The sequence below is a fragment of the Pinus tabuliformis genome, chromosome 2_2 (genome assembly GCF_031772625.1).
Source record: "Pinus tabuliformis cultivar Carrire ecotype Pingquan chromosome 2_2, CPIR1, whole genome shotgun sequence".
Lineage (NCBI taxonomy): Eukaryota > Viridiplantae > Streptophyta > Pinopsida > Pinales > Pinaceae > Pinus > Pinus tabuliformis.
Genome location: NC_142300.1, coordinates 458,749,909 through 458,763,564, shown reverse-complemented (window position 1 = coordinate 458,763,564; position 13,656 = coordinate 458,749,909).

The following is a 13,656-nucleotide window of genomic DNA, read 5'->3' as shown; positions in this document are numbered from 1 at the left end:
TATATCTTGTGGCCTCTTTGACATTCTAGGCATCTGTTGATGGAGTTTCCTCTTGACGATAAAACCCTACATGTTTCTCTATTTCTTCCCACTGATTTCTTTTCTCTCTTCCTCCTTTCAACCTTCTAGCATACCCAACAATAAGGATGGACTAAGTTTCAAGCCAATCCAATTGATTTTGAGTCTCCACATTGCATTCTTATACAACAGGGTCCTTTCTAGTGCATCTCTCATCCTCTCAGGGGAATGACACTCTCTGATCCTTAGGATGTATGGCAGGGTTTTCCATCTCCTCTGGCATGCTTGTTGGCCTTCATTCCCTAGCAATCTCAAGGTGTTCTCAATATGTGTGATTGCTTGTTCTTGTGTAACTAGGTATCTTGGTGGAAGTTAGGGATCAATGGAGATGATGTTGTGGGTACTAATGACATCCATTAGATTTATTTATTCTACTTTGATGTAAAGGGGCTCCCTTTCTTCTCTTTCCAACACCCTCTTCACCTCCTTAGTTGTGGCCTCCTCATGACTCATCCATGATGCAAGGGCCATTAGTTGTAAGTCCCCCAACTTTTCATTGGGGCCCCACACATTCAAGTTTGTTAAGGCCAAGTTGTGCAAGTAGAATTCAGATATCTTGGCCTTATCCTCTAGGGTGCTCTGATCACATAGTTTAAAGAACTTCCTATAGTCTTGGAAATACATACTCCCCTATTGTGCTAGTGTCTTGATTTGAAATTGTAGCCATTGATCTTTGAGGTACAAGGCATATGATTTTGGTGGAATCCTCCATTGGAGTGCCTCCGTGGAAAGGCTTGCCATGTTGGCCAGTTGGCTCTCTTGTTTCTGTAACTGACTCCTTAGCCATGTGATTTTTGCCTTTAGCTGAGATCTCATAATTTGTTCCCTGTCTCTCATCTTACTCAACTCCCTCCCCATCTCTAGGTGTTTCTCTTCCATATGGACCACATCCTCAGCTTTCTTTGATTTGGAAATTTACATCCAGCGATGTGTCCTTCTTGTATTTTTCTCAAGCTCAAAGAAGAGAGGGATGGAAAATTTAAGTGGTATTGCTCTGCCTCCCTCAATAAATATGTAACAAGATCTTAGATTGGGTTGTGAGCTAAGCTCTTGCATCTCTTGGAACTCTCCCTCAAACGTCTTTGGAGAAGCTTCCCCCAACTACACTTGTGTTGCTGCTTTATTGCCTTCACTTTATCCCTTCTTTCCTTTCTATAGCTTTTTCTATGTTTCTTGTAGTGTTGACAGAGTTTCCTGTAGTGTTGACAGAGTTTCCTGTAGGACTGTCTGAGGATCCTGTAGAAGTATTTTTCCTCTCTGAAATGGAGTCAAATGTGTCTTGTCTTTCTTTCTTGATGCTGACATGATGATAGGCCTCCTAGCATAGCTAATGGGAGACTTTGGGGAAGCTTTTTTTGATGTCCCATCTTCACCTTTTGTTTCGAGGGAAACTAGCTTTTCTTTCTCTTTTAATGAGTCCTCAATTATGATTGGATTCCTGGTGGGTTTTTGTGGTTTAACTTGTCTGATCATGGCACTACTCCTTATATTGAAATAGAGGGGATTATGCCTCTGTATTTTCCCTTTTGATTTGATAGGCGTGCTTAGGGCAGTCAAGGCAGCAGTTGCCTCCTTCTCAGTGGGTTCAAGGGACAACCTTGGAGATTCCTCCCCTTCCTTGGTATGTTCCTCTAGTCTTGCTTCTTCCTTTTGTTCTTCCTCCTCACTTTTCTCTTCTTCTCCTTCTTCTTTTGTTTCTTCTTCCTTTGTTTTATCTGTTTCTGCCTCCTCTTCTTCCTCTGGTTCTTCTTCTTCCTCTTCAGGTTCTTCTTCATCTTCTTTTGCCTCCTCTTCACCACTAGAGGTATTTTCCCTATCATATTCAAGGGCTTGTATTTCAATCACAACCTCTCTGTCCATGTCTCTAAATGTGGACAATTGAATAGGGATTCTTAGCTGGCTCAAGGCATCCTCTAGTATTAATTTGATAAGTCCATGGTGTGCAAATTGTTGATGTTTTCCCTCTCGGACCTTTAGGCTCATGTCTATTACTTATTGCAGTAAGACATAGGGTACACTAAATCTTCTGTCAATGGGTATCTCCTCTCCAAATCTTAACTCATGGAGGATTCTAAATTGGTTTCCATAGATTACACTAAGCCTCTCTTCACAAGAAATATATTTTATAATATGATAGCTCACCTCAATCCAAGGATAGGGAAGGATTTCCCTTCTTATCCCATTTTTGTCCTCAATTGGCTCTTCATCCCTTAAGAAGAAGTTTTTCTTATCAAAAGTGCTTGCAACATTATCCTCTTTTCTCCATTGCATCACTTCAAGAAGTATAGTGACTCTACGAATTATCTCAGGAGTAATTGTAATTGATAGTCCTCCTACCATAGTAGTATCATTGTTTCTAGCCTGAGGGTTGAATGCCATTGCAAATTATTGAGCTAGATCATCACCATACCCTCTGAGCATCTCAAAGAATCCCAACCAGTTATTCCTTCTAAATATTTCTACCATAGGGCGATGGAGGTGTATCCCGGATCTCTCTGTGGGTTCCCTTCTGTTAAACCCTCCTGACATGTATTTTCTCTAGTAAGATGACCGTAGGGAGTTTGGTAGGCTAGCCTTATGTTGATGCCCCGAAAATCGTTGTATCAACATTGGGGGATAACCACCCGGTCTGGACCTTAATACAGCTCCTTTTCCGTTTGGAATGGTGGCTCTGACTGGGGTAATGGGACCAGTTTCCCAGTAATAAGTAAATGGGATGGATGAATGATTGGTTGTCTAATCTAATTATAGACGAATAACTTAATTTATCAGCAAAATAAAAGAACCACTACTAATCCCGGGAACTATTGTACTTTGAAGTGTAGCGCTTGATGATCTATGTTTATTAACAGGCATATAGATGACTCCATTTAATAAACATGGACATTTATTCATTCAAGGATTACTTTGCTTAAATAGTTAAACAAGGTGATTAATGCAATATTGCTAAACTCATCATTTATATCATCAGTACATATATGATCAAAAGAAAAGCATTACCATAAACATCCAATAGTGGAGGGAATAAAAAAATGTTGTTAAAACACATACATATATTCGATAATAGCAAAGGTGATCAAATAACAATTCATATAAAAAGAATGGATTCAGACATAGATAATAGTACCATATGAGCTGCAAGTCACTCCCAATATCAATCGCTATTTGAGATTCTTCCTCTAACGCAGAAATACTTTCAAACAAAGACAATAGTGCACATTTGCATAAAAGCTTCTTTGCCAAAATCAGAATGATTGGTCCAGTTTTATAAAAGAGTATGCCTGAAGTACAGTAGTGCAACTTCAGGCTTTAAGTCATACACAAAACTTTACGACCCTTTCCAAAACAATGAAAGGGTCTATAAATACTGAATTAAACTAACTATCTATGAAACTGAAATCCTACATAATTGGTATCAAATGATCTTGAATATCTCCTTCTTAGCAACCTGGCAGTCGGCGGAATGAATCATCAAGTAGGTTGTTTGCCTTTAAACTTGAGCTGACTTATCGCAAGCATTGGCTCCACTTCAGGCGGTCTGTTGAGGCGAGAGTTAAGCTGGGCGGCATAGGTGGCATCCTGAATATCGGGGATAATATACCCGATTGCATCTGTAAGGCATTTGAGGGCGGCTCTTTGACTGTGCGGTTTTACCAAGAAGAACCAATAGGTGTCCCATGTTAAATTGTTAATTCCAACAATTAATCTCCCATTTTTCTCTAGATCTGGATAATATGACTGCTCCAATGTTTTCGCCACTGTCAATTTACCTGGAGTGCATTGGGAAATCATGTTTGACAAGTAGAGAGTATTATTAACCAATTCAACCAAATTACTTGTGGTTGATTTGCATCTTGAAATTGCCCTCTCTGCTTTCATTAATTGGGACTGCCATTCTATAAATAATATTTCTTTATGTGATTCTAAAATCCTTGGTAAATTTTACGCTTGTCCCTGATCGGTATCTTGCCAGTCAAGAAATTCAGTTAATGTTTCTTCAGCTTGATCCAAGTCTGTTCTAGCCTTTTCTGTTTGTTTACTTATTGATGCCGTCAAATCGCATAATGGTTCTGCCTGAGTGATTTGTTGACATAGAAACTTGATTTGTGTTATTAATGCCTTATTTATCTGTAATGCTTCTGATTTGAATTCGGCTATCTGTGGAAGATCCTTTGTCTTCTCAAGCTATGCTGATAGTTGAGCAATCTGCTCATCTTTTGACTTCAGCATTTGTTCATTTGCTGCCCTCAGTTGTGCCAAGGCCTCGGACAACTCTTTCTGCTTCAGGACTGCGCTGTGATCAATCCTCTGTTTCTCTTCCCCCAATTGTTGAGTTAATTGATTATTTATTTGTTGTTGTGTTAACAATTGTTGTTCTGCCTGCTCCGCTTTCTGCTGTGCTTCTGTTAGTTGTGCTTGCAATAAAAACATTTCCTGGTCTTTTGTCTTTAATAAAAGACTCACCTCTGATGCCTTGTCTATTGTTGCTGCCGAATAGGCTCCAGCATATTGTGATAGTTTTGTTAGGTCATCAGAGGGGTCAAATTCCTCCTTCCAAACCACATTGCCCGTGACCGTTTGTTCTGGGAAAAGGGAAGGTTGATCAGTCCTTCTCCTCTTCCTCTGTCGTTTTACCACAGCTTTGTGCCTTGGGCTATAGAAGACATCCAAGGGAGGAATTTCTTCTATCTGCAAAATAATTTGATCGGAGGGGTCCTTTGGGATTATTTCTACTTCCTTTGAACTGGGTAGGTCGTTGGTTCCACTTGGAACTTCTTTTGAAGTGGTTTCCTGTGTATCTGCCGCTTTCGAAGTTTCGGTGTCCTTTGAGCATTCAAGACTACTGATAATTGAATCAAATTGTTGCCATTCCTGGAGCAATTTGGGATCAATTTGAGTATCCACATTCACCTCTATGTTGCTCTGTTTCTGCTCTTTAGTCTGGGTTTCCTCTTGCACTTTCTCCTGTTTCTCTGTTGTAACCGGCGGTTCCTTTGAATGTTGTTGTTCAGGCTCGCTTGGTCTTGTTGCTGGGGTTGTTGCTAACAGATCTAGAGGCAGAGTTTGCAACCTCTGTTCTCTAAGTCTGTTGAATTCAACTAACCCTTCATCTTTGTATTCCATTATGGCCAGCGATCTAACTTGATACATTGATTCAGCTGAGGAGAACAGGTCATCAAACTTATCTTCTATATGATCAAACTTTGTCAATTTGGCCTGTTCAAGAGCATTATAGGTGACTTTGTTGGGATCAAATCGCCTGTTAGGGGGAGTCGCTAGAGTTAATGATTTCATCTTTGTAGCTTCTTTTTCCGCATGTTTGAAATCATGCAAAGTGTAGACACCACATCTCAGAGGAAAGGAGGGCCAAACCTGCTTCTTATTTTTCTTTAGAGTTTGTGTAACTCCTTCGGCAATAATCTGATAGGCTATCTCCCTTGCCAGCAGTTTGTCAGGTATGTACAAAGGAAGGACATGAGGTTCAGCTTGGCTGCCGAAAATTCTTACATAAGTAAATTTCTCCTCTCCGAACCATCTTCCTATTGATGTCAAATCAATCCCTGCTTGGTAAGAAATTTCGGGAGCAGGTTTATTAAAAATAGAATAATGAATGGGTAACATGAAGCCATTGAAGACTTGGTATAAATGGTGCTTATAGGAAGTCTTCCACAATTTCTAATGGTATATGTGAATTGGCGTAGGGTCTTGTGTAGTCCACCTCCAGCCGAGTACAGGAAACTCAGAATTAAAACACAGGGTATATAGAATATAAGCACTGCAGTAGAATGGGGAAATAAGCCTTTCGGAGACGAAAGTTTTAGTTCTAAAACTAAGAACTGCTGTCGCTAGCTTATCTGACAGTATGGTTGCCCAATCCATTATCTCACTATTACATGCCGCTTTCATCAAGGGAACCATTTCTATAGTGAAATTAGCGGAATCGTGCAACCCCCACAATCTACACATCATTATCCCAGCATAACAATACGGAGAACATAGAGAATCAACAGAGTACTTACCGGAAGTTTCATGCTTGTGTTTCTCCGGATTTTGCCTCCATTCCCGAATGGGTTCGGATTCAGTTTTGTTTTCATTTCGGAATTTCTCCAGAAATGCCTTGTTGTACTTCTTCTCTGGCTCAGGGAAATGATACATTTGCCTCAAATCATCAGCCTTGAATGAACCGAAGATTCTCCCATCTCTGGTGCAGAAAGTTCTCTCTGTGATTGGGATTTCCTCAATTTCCCACTTTACTACATCCGTATATGGGAGAATTTGTTCCCGAGCCGCTATTTGATGAAGGAAAGAGTCGGCTAAGTCTTTCAAAGTACCATCAGATTTTCTACTGGAACCCGTTGTAGCTTGTACTGCCGTCACCTTTGGTTCTTCGGCTTTGATCAAATTATAGGTACTTTGCCAAGTGGTCTTGCCAAGTCCTGAACATGTAGTATCAGATATTAATCCTTTCTTTTTAGTTGCTGGATCAGCGACGGCTTGTCCTGTGGCTGGTGCAGTGGAAGCGATTGCGGTTTTCTTAGACTTCTTCCCCATTCTGCTTGAATCTATTACTTCGGAAGAATTCTGCACAGTAGTGGAAATAAGCGTAACACAGAGAATTGGTAGCGAAAACCAAATACAAGTGAGATATATTGATCAATGCATGATGAGGGATTAACTTAAAGTGGCCGCGGATACAATCTATGAGAAGATTTTTTAAGCTTACTATTTCATTAAATGGCCGTTAAAACCTACCAATCCTTTAAATGCCCATCATATCTTTTATCGGCCGCATGATTTGTTTAAGCATGCCTTGGACGTTTTGGCGGTTGAGCGTAGGTGAATCACTGTTTGAAATATAAGCCCTTAAATACGAATTAATCATATTACCTTTGCTTTAACGATTTTTTGAAGTTTGCGCTTTTGGCTTTATCGCAATCGGGTGTCGGTGAAAACTTAAATCTTTATATTGACACCTTTTGGAATCCCCGATCGCCGATAGCGATATCGCATCGCATCGCATCGGGAGTATGGGCACTTTAAAAAGCATGCATAGTATATCCCCGATCGCCGATAGCGATATCGTATCGCATCGGAGCAGGAGGGACTTTTGTTATGGGAACTTATTATTGCCGATATCCGATAGCCTACTGCATGTCATCGCATCGGAGAAAACCAATGGGCCTTTAAGTTATGCCTCGTTTGTCATTGCGATATGCGATCTTGCGATCGCTTTATCGCAATGATAAAAGATTAATTATTTATATTACAAGACCAAATAATTGGTTTGTCAAAAAGGTTTTTTATAATGCTTTCATTTTGTTTTTCGGACCTTTTTGAATAATACAAAGTTGATACCAATTAAAAATAAAAAGGGACCCATTTCATATTATAGTTTTATGAATAATATGGTATGAAATGGGGGGTTGTTGTAGAGCACAACAATTGGCGATTCGCTGGAAGAAAGAATTATCTCTGAAAAGTATGGAAATACTTAAACTTTTTCGAAATAGAGTTCTCATCAAAGGGGAAAATTCTAATATAACTAGGTATATATGCATTCCAAATAAAATGAAACTATCTTTGTTAACTTCCTCTTTTGTTTAAAATTAGATACATTCTAAGTTTTAAATTGGCTGTTAATGGTTGATAGTGATAAAACAGAAAACCTTTCCAAATCAGCTTTTAGAATTGACTCCTTTGTCATAGGTAGAGCCTCTGCTGCCAGCAAACGTTCATAGTTTCGACAGGGATACCTTTTAACCATGCTATTGTCCATTGTCCTACTCATTTCAGAGTATGATTAACAGAATGAATTCAAAACATGCTTTTCATATTTTGTATTTCTTTTCCACTTTTCTGTTATTTTGTAAGATAAAAAGCCATTGTCCTGGTTTGGTGACCAGCTTAGTGACAATGCCATTCACTGGTAGTAATTTAACCGAACAAGCTAGCTCGTGATGAGACCCCTTGTCTTATAATTCTAAGCCATTACCCTATTTTGGTATGCAGTATTGGTAATGTTGGTTAAACTATTTCCCTATGATCATGGTAAGCAGGCTTGTAATAAGACCTCTTATCTTTTATATCAAATATTTTAGAATTACACTCTGAGTAATCATAAGCTTTGGTGAGGGGGATGGACAATTTTCTCCTTAAGAGTAAATGGATGACAAGGTAAGAGTTAAGGATGCTGAAATTGGATTAGTTTCTATTTTGATATTGATAACCTTTTTGTGACCAATTTATAAACATAAAATGATTTACAATATTTTTAAACTTTGGGAAGCGTTCACAAAATTTGAAGTGTAGTTTCAGAATGCAATTACACCTAATTTCCCAAAATTATCCCTCTTGTTTAAGACTTCTATTACTTTAAAAGTAAATATCAACCCTACTTGTTTTGAGCAACTTTCAAGTACAGCAAAGGTCAATGGTAGATATCTCATAACTTTATTTTCTAATGATCCTACAAACTATAAAATTCTAAAAAAAGGGGAGAAGGGGCTACCTTCTCAATCGAAGAATTTATTTAAGATAAGGCCATTAACAGGGAGAGAATCTCTCAAACCTGATAAATCTTGTAATATGAAGGTCGAATGGCCTATCTTCTCACAGATCTGAAATGGCCCAAGCCACATCTTTTGGAACTTGGTGTGTTTTCCCTTGTCCTCATGGGCTTTGTCCCATTTTAGAACCAAATCACCGACTTGAAATTGTTTTGAACCGGATGAGACTAAATCAAAGGATGACTTGATGATTTGCTGATGTTTTGCATGAATAACCTTGGTTTTTTCTCTTTCCTCTTCTAATTTTAAAATTTGGTCATGTCTAAGTTGAATAGAAGAAGAAGGGCTTTCCTCAATAAACTACACTAGGGCTAGAGAAGGAAGAACATGATTTGTTGGTAGTACTGCTTCTTTTCCATACACAAGGTTGAACGGAGAAGATCCTATGGAAGCCTTTTGCGTTATCCTATCAGCCCATAGTGCGAATATTAAGGATTTGTGCCATTTTTTATGATTCTGTTCGATGGTTCGCTTAATAATTTTAATCAGATTTTTATTTGTAGATTCTACTAAACCATTACCTTGGGGATAGTAATTAGTAGAATATTTTAATTTAAATCCTCTTTTCATAGCGAAATCAAACATAGCATTGCCTGAGAAGTAAGATGCATTATCAAAAACAAGAGCATTTGGGACACCAAACCTGGTAATGATGAATTGATCTATGAATTCAATGATTGCCTCAGAATTTGTTGTCTTCAAAGGAATTGCTTCAACCCATTTAGTAAAATAATCAGTAGCAGTAAGGATATACTTATGCTGTTTGGAAGAATGAGGAGTAATTTCCCCAATGATATCCAATCCCCATTGCTCAAATGGTTGTTCAATGTTGACTGGTTGCAAAGGGAAAGCTGGTTTTCTTTGCCTTCCACTAGAAGTTTGACAATTTCGGCATTTCCTTACATATTCATGAGCATCTCTAAACAGAGTGGGCCAGTAATATCCAACATTAATGATTTTATGGGTTGTTGTATCAGCTCCAAAATGTCCTCCTGCTGGTCCATCATGTAATTCCTGCAAGACCTTTTGTGCTTCAGGTTTTTCTAGGCATCTTAATAAGATTGAATCATAATTTTGCCTAAAAAGCACATCATCAATGATTGTGAAATTTTTTTCTTTTAATCTAATGGCCCTTTTGTTTTTGTAAGACAGGTTAGGAGGTGCATACCCATTTTTCAAATAAAAGATTAAGTCAGCATATTGTGATTCCGAATCAGTAATACTTATCTGGTTGATTTCTTCGGTTTGATCTGTATCACCTGATTCTGAAATGTTGGATGCTCCTGCCAATAACCTGCAAAAACCTTGGCCTCTAACAATCTTTGCTGGTTTAATTTCTAAATCATATTCTTGAAGTGCTGTAACCCAGTTTGCCCTTTTTTCACCTAGTTCTCTTTGGATTAATAGTTGCCTTACTGCAGGGAAAGGAACTATAACTTTTGTATGAGATTTTAAAAGGAAGGGTCTGTAATGTTTGACAGCTTTATATACAGCAAAGGCTTGTTTTTCTACCTCGGAGTAATTCAATTCAGCACCCTGAAGATTTGAACTATAGAATGAAATGGGTGCTTCCGAATTGTGATCATTAATCTGTGTGAGTACTGCTGCATAAGACAAATCGGATGCGATAGTATACAGTGTGAAATGATTAGAAAAATTGGGGGTATTTAAGGCGGGGGCATTAATTATTGATTGTTTGATTAAATCAAACGCTTCCTTTTCTGCTGATCCCCACTTAAAGACTGAATTTTTCTTAATCATAGTTTGAAGTGGCAAAATGATTTGAGAAAAGTTTGGAACAAATCTTTTGACAAAATTGATTTGGCCTAAAAATGACTGCATGGATTTTTTATTACGAGGGAAAGGGATTTCAGAGATTTCTTTGATCCTATCAGGATCAATATAAATGCCATCTTTCGACACAATAAAGCCTAAGAGCTTTCCTTGGTCAAGAGCAAAGAAAGATTTTTTAGGGTTAAGTGAAATACCATATCTTTTGCAGCGTTGAAAGATTTGATTTAAATCATGCAAATGATTGGACTTCTCTTTAGAAAATACAGTAATATCGTCTAGGTAGACGACTACTGTTCTGTTAATCAACCCTTTAAAAGCTATATCCATCGCCCTTTGGAACATCGCTCCTGCATTAATAAGTCCGAAAGGCATTTTCTGATACGCATATGTTCCCCATTTTGTTCTAAATGTGGTTTTGAGTTGGTCATCAGGATGGACCAAAACTTGGTTATATCCTGAGAAATCGTCTAGAAAGGACATTAACTCAGAGCCTGCTACTGATTGGAGTATCTGTTCCATAGTAGGTAATTGGAAATTATCTTTTAAGCTCGCCTTGTTCAAATTTCTGAAATCTATACAAATCCTAATGTCGCCATTTTTCTTTCTGACTGGCACCATATTGGAGACCCAGTTTGAGTGCCGAACGGGAAAAATAATCTTAGCTTTCAAGAGTTTATTAAGTTCAGATTTTATTTGACTCTCTAAGTTCGGATGTATTTTTCTCAACTTCTACTGAATTGGTTTCTGTTCGGGAAGCATTGGAATGGTATGCTGGATGATGGTTGTATCATATGTCTTTAAATCATCATATTTCCAAGCAAAAACCTGTTTATTTTTCCGTAACAGTCTAATGAATGCTTCCTTTTCTTCCAAGGAAAGTCCTAATCCTAAATTAATGTTTTGAGGAGTTTTCTCAGTGCCAAGGTTTATCAATTCAAACCTTAAGGTAGAACTTTGGAGCTTTGTATTGGTCACAGGTTTAAACCTGTCTTTAATATCATAAAGATCCTCAAGCTTCACCACAGGCTTAGGGATTGAATTCTCCTCGGGTTTACCTCTCATTTGAAGGTCATGCTCGTTTTCCTCAATGATTTGATCATCATTGGACTTTTCGGAAGTTAAAAACTGTAAAATGTCTTCATCGTGGTTGAACACTCTCCAATTAGTTACATTGTCAGGAATTGACGGCCTAAAAAGCAATTCTATTGAAAATCTATCTGGGCTATAGTCCTCGGAAGGTACGAGCTTGGAAGCAACATTGGCTAGCAGGTCGGCTGCCAAATTTTGAGACCTGGGAATAGAAGAAATATTAAATGCCGAAAAGTGGGAGGTGAGTTCCTGTACCAGTGATTGATAATGTTTGAGATGGGTGGAAAGACAATGAATTGTATTCCTTACCTGTTTGATAATAATTTCAGAATCTCCAAACACTTTCAAATATTAGACCTTGAGGCCAATAGCTTTATATAGTCCTTGGACTAAGGCTTCGTATTCTGTTGTGTTATTCGTGAATTCAAATTCTAACCTACAGGAGAGCATTGTTTTTTTTCCTTGCGGGCTAATCAAAATACATCCTACTCCTGAGCCCTCACTAGATTTGGACCCATTGAAATATAACGACCAAAATAAAGAAGTACTAACAATTTTATTTACAATTTTCTTAGTATCATTGAAACATCTTGACCTATCTGTTTGTGAATAATTTTCGATCTGAGATGTAAAATGGTTTACTGAGAAAGGGGATGGTTGGGCAGCGAAGTTGCCAAAGAATGACTCTGATGAATAGTTCCCAAAAATGTTGTTATTAAATGCTATTGGTTGGTTTTCTTGTTCAAATTTAGTAACTGTATGGGTCATATGATTTTCCCGATCGATTCTTATTTGATTTGGCTTACCCTTATAGGGAAGCCACATATGTGACCAATCGGTAGAAATATATCCATGTAGTTTTTCAGACCAATCCCTACTCAAGATCAGACCATAAAATTAAGGTATATCGGCGATCAAGATATCAATCCTTTGTACTATTCTGGGATCAGCAGATAACCTGATAGTTACGGAGTTGATCTCTCCCAAAACTTGTACTTTAGTCCTGTCCAACTGTACAATATGAATAGCGGACTTCTGGGGTTCAATGTTCAGTTTGGAACAAACTGAAGCTGGCATTATGTTAGAAGATGCCCCTGAGTCAATCAAGCAGTTGTGCAGGTTTCTATTGTAGATCTCATAGGTTAGAAGGAAAGGTGGAGTATGAGAATTTGATCTATCTCCTATTAGGACTGCATCAGTAGCTTCGACCATACCAGAAGGTGGTTGACCTGTATCGTTTGCAGCTTTAGCACTGGGAAGAGGTGAAGTAGGAACAACATTTAATTCATTGAGAAGCAATTTTTGCTGATGTTTCAATTTACTAAGTTCAAACATGGTAATGTTTGCCTTCGTCCTTTTCATGTCATCAACAATGTTGTAATCCATTGAATCAGTCACTACCAATGTCTTAGTTGTTGATGGAATTGTTGAGGTTGAAGGTTGGTTTTGTGGAATTGTTACAGGTGGCTTCTTCGGGAGAGCCTTTTCTTTTGTTGTAGCAGCACCTGCACTTCTTTTCTTCGAAGTTGTCTGAACAGGTTCGGAGGTACCTCTACTCCTGGTAGTGACAGGAAATGCTTCTTCTTCGTTTTCTGTGTCAGAGTTAGGTAATATAAAATCCCACATTCCATGACATTCAACAACTTCCTCTTCTTCATCAGTTGGTGTAGCTGTTTCTTCTTCTCCTTCTTCGAGATCTGAATCTGCATTTGATATAACATTTGGTGGTTTTGATTCAGTTTTCTTGTAATTTCTAAAGGGTCTTTTGGTTGAGGTTTCGGCTACTTGTTTTTTGATTTCAACCATTTCATTTGACATAGTTTTGAGGACCTTTTGTAGACCCTCCATGTCATATGGATCTTTAGGGGTTTTCTTCTTTGAATCATCTTTAAAAGAAACTTTTTTGGCTTTTCTATCTTCCAGAGCAGCTTTCTTCTCTAGAGCATTAATATGTTTCTCCACAGCAAGTGCTTCTTTCATGTTTTCAGCTAAAGTATGTTTTCCAGCCCTGTCTACAAAAATAGCTATATTGGCAGGTAGGGCAGTTATATACCATTCGCTTCGGATTTGCTCACTTGGTTTGGAGGCCGTTGGGATTTTATTCAAGAGTTTATTGAATCGCGCGTTA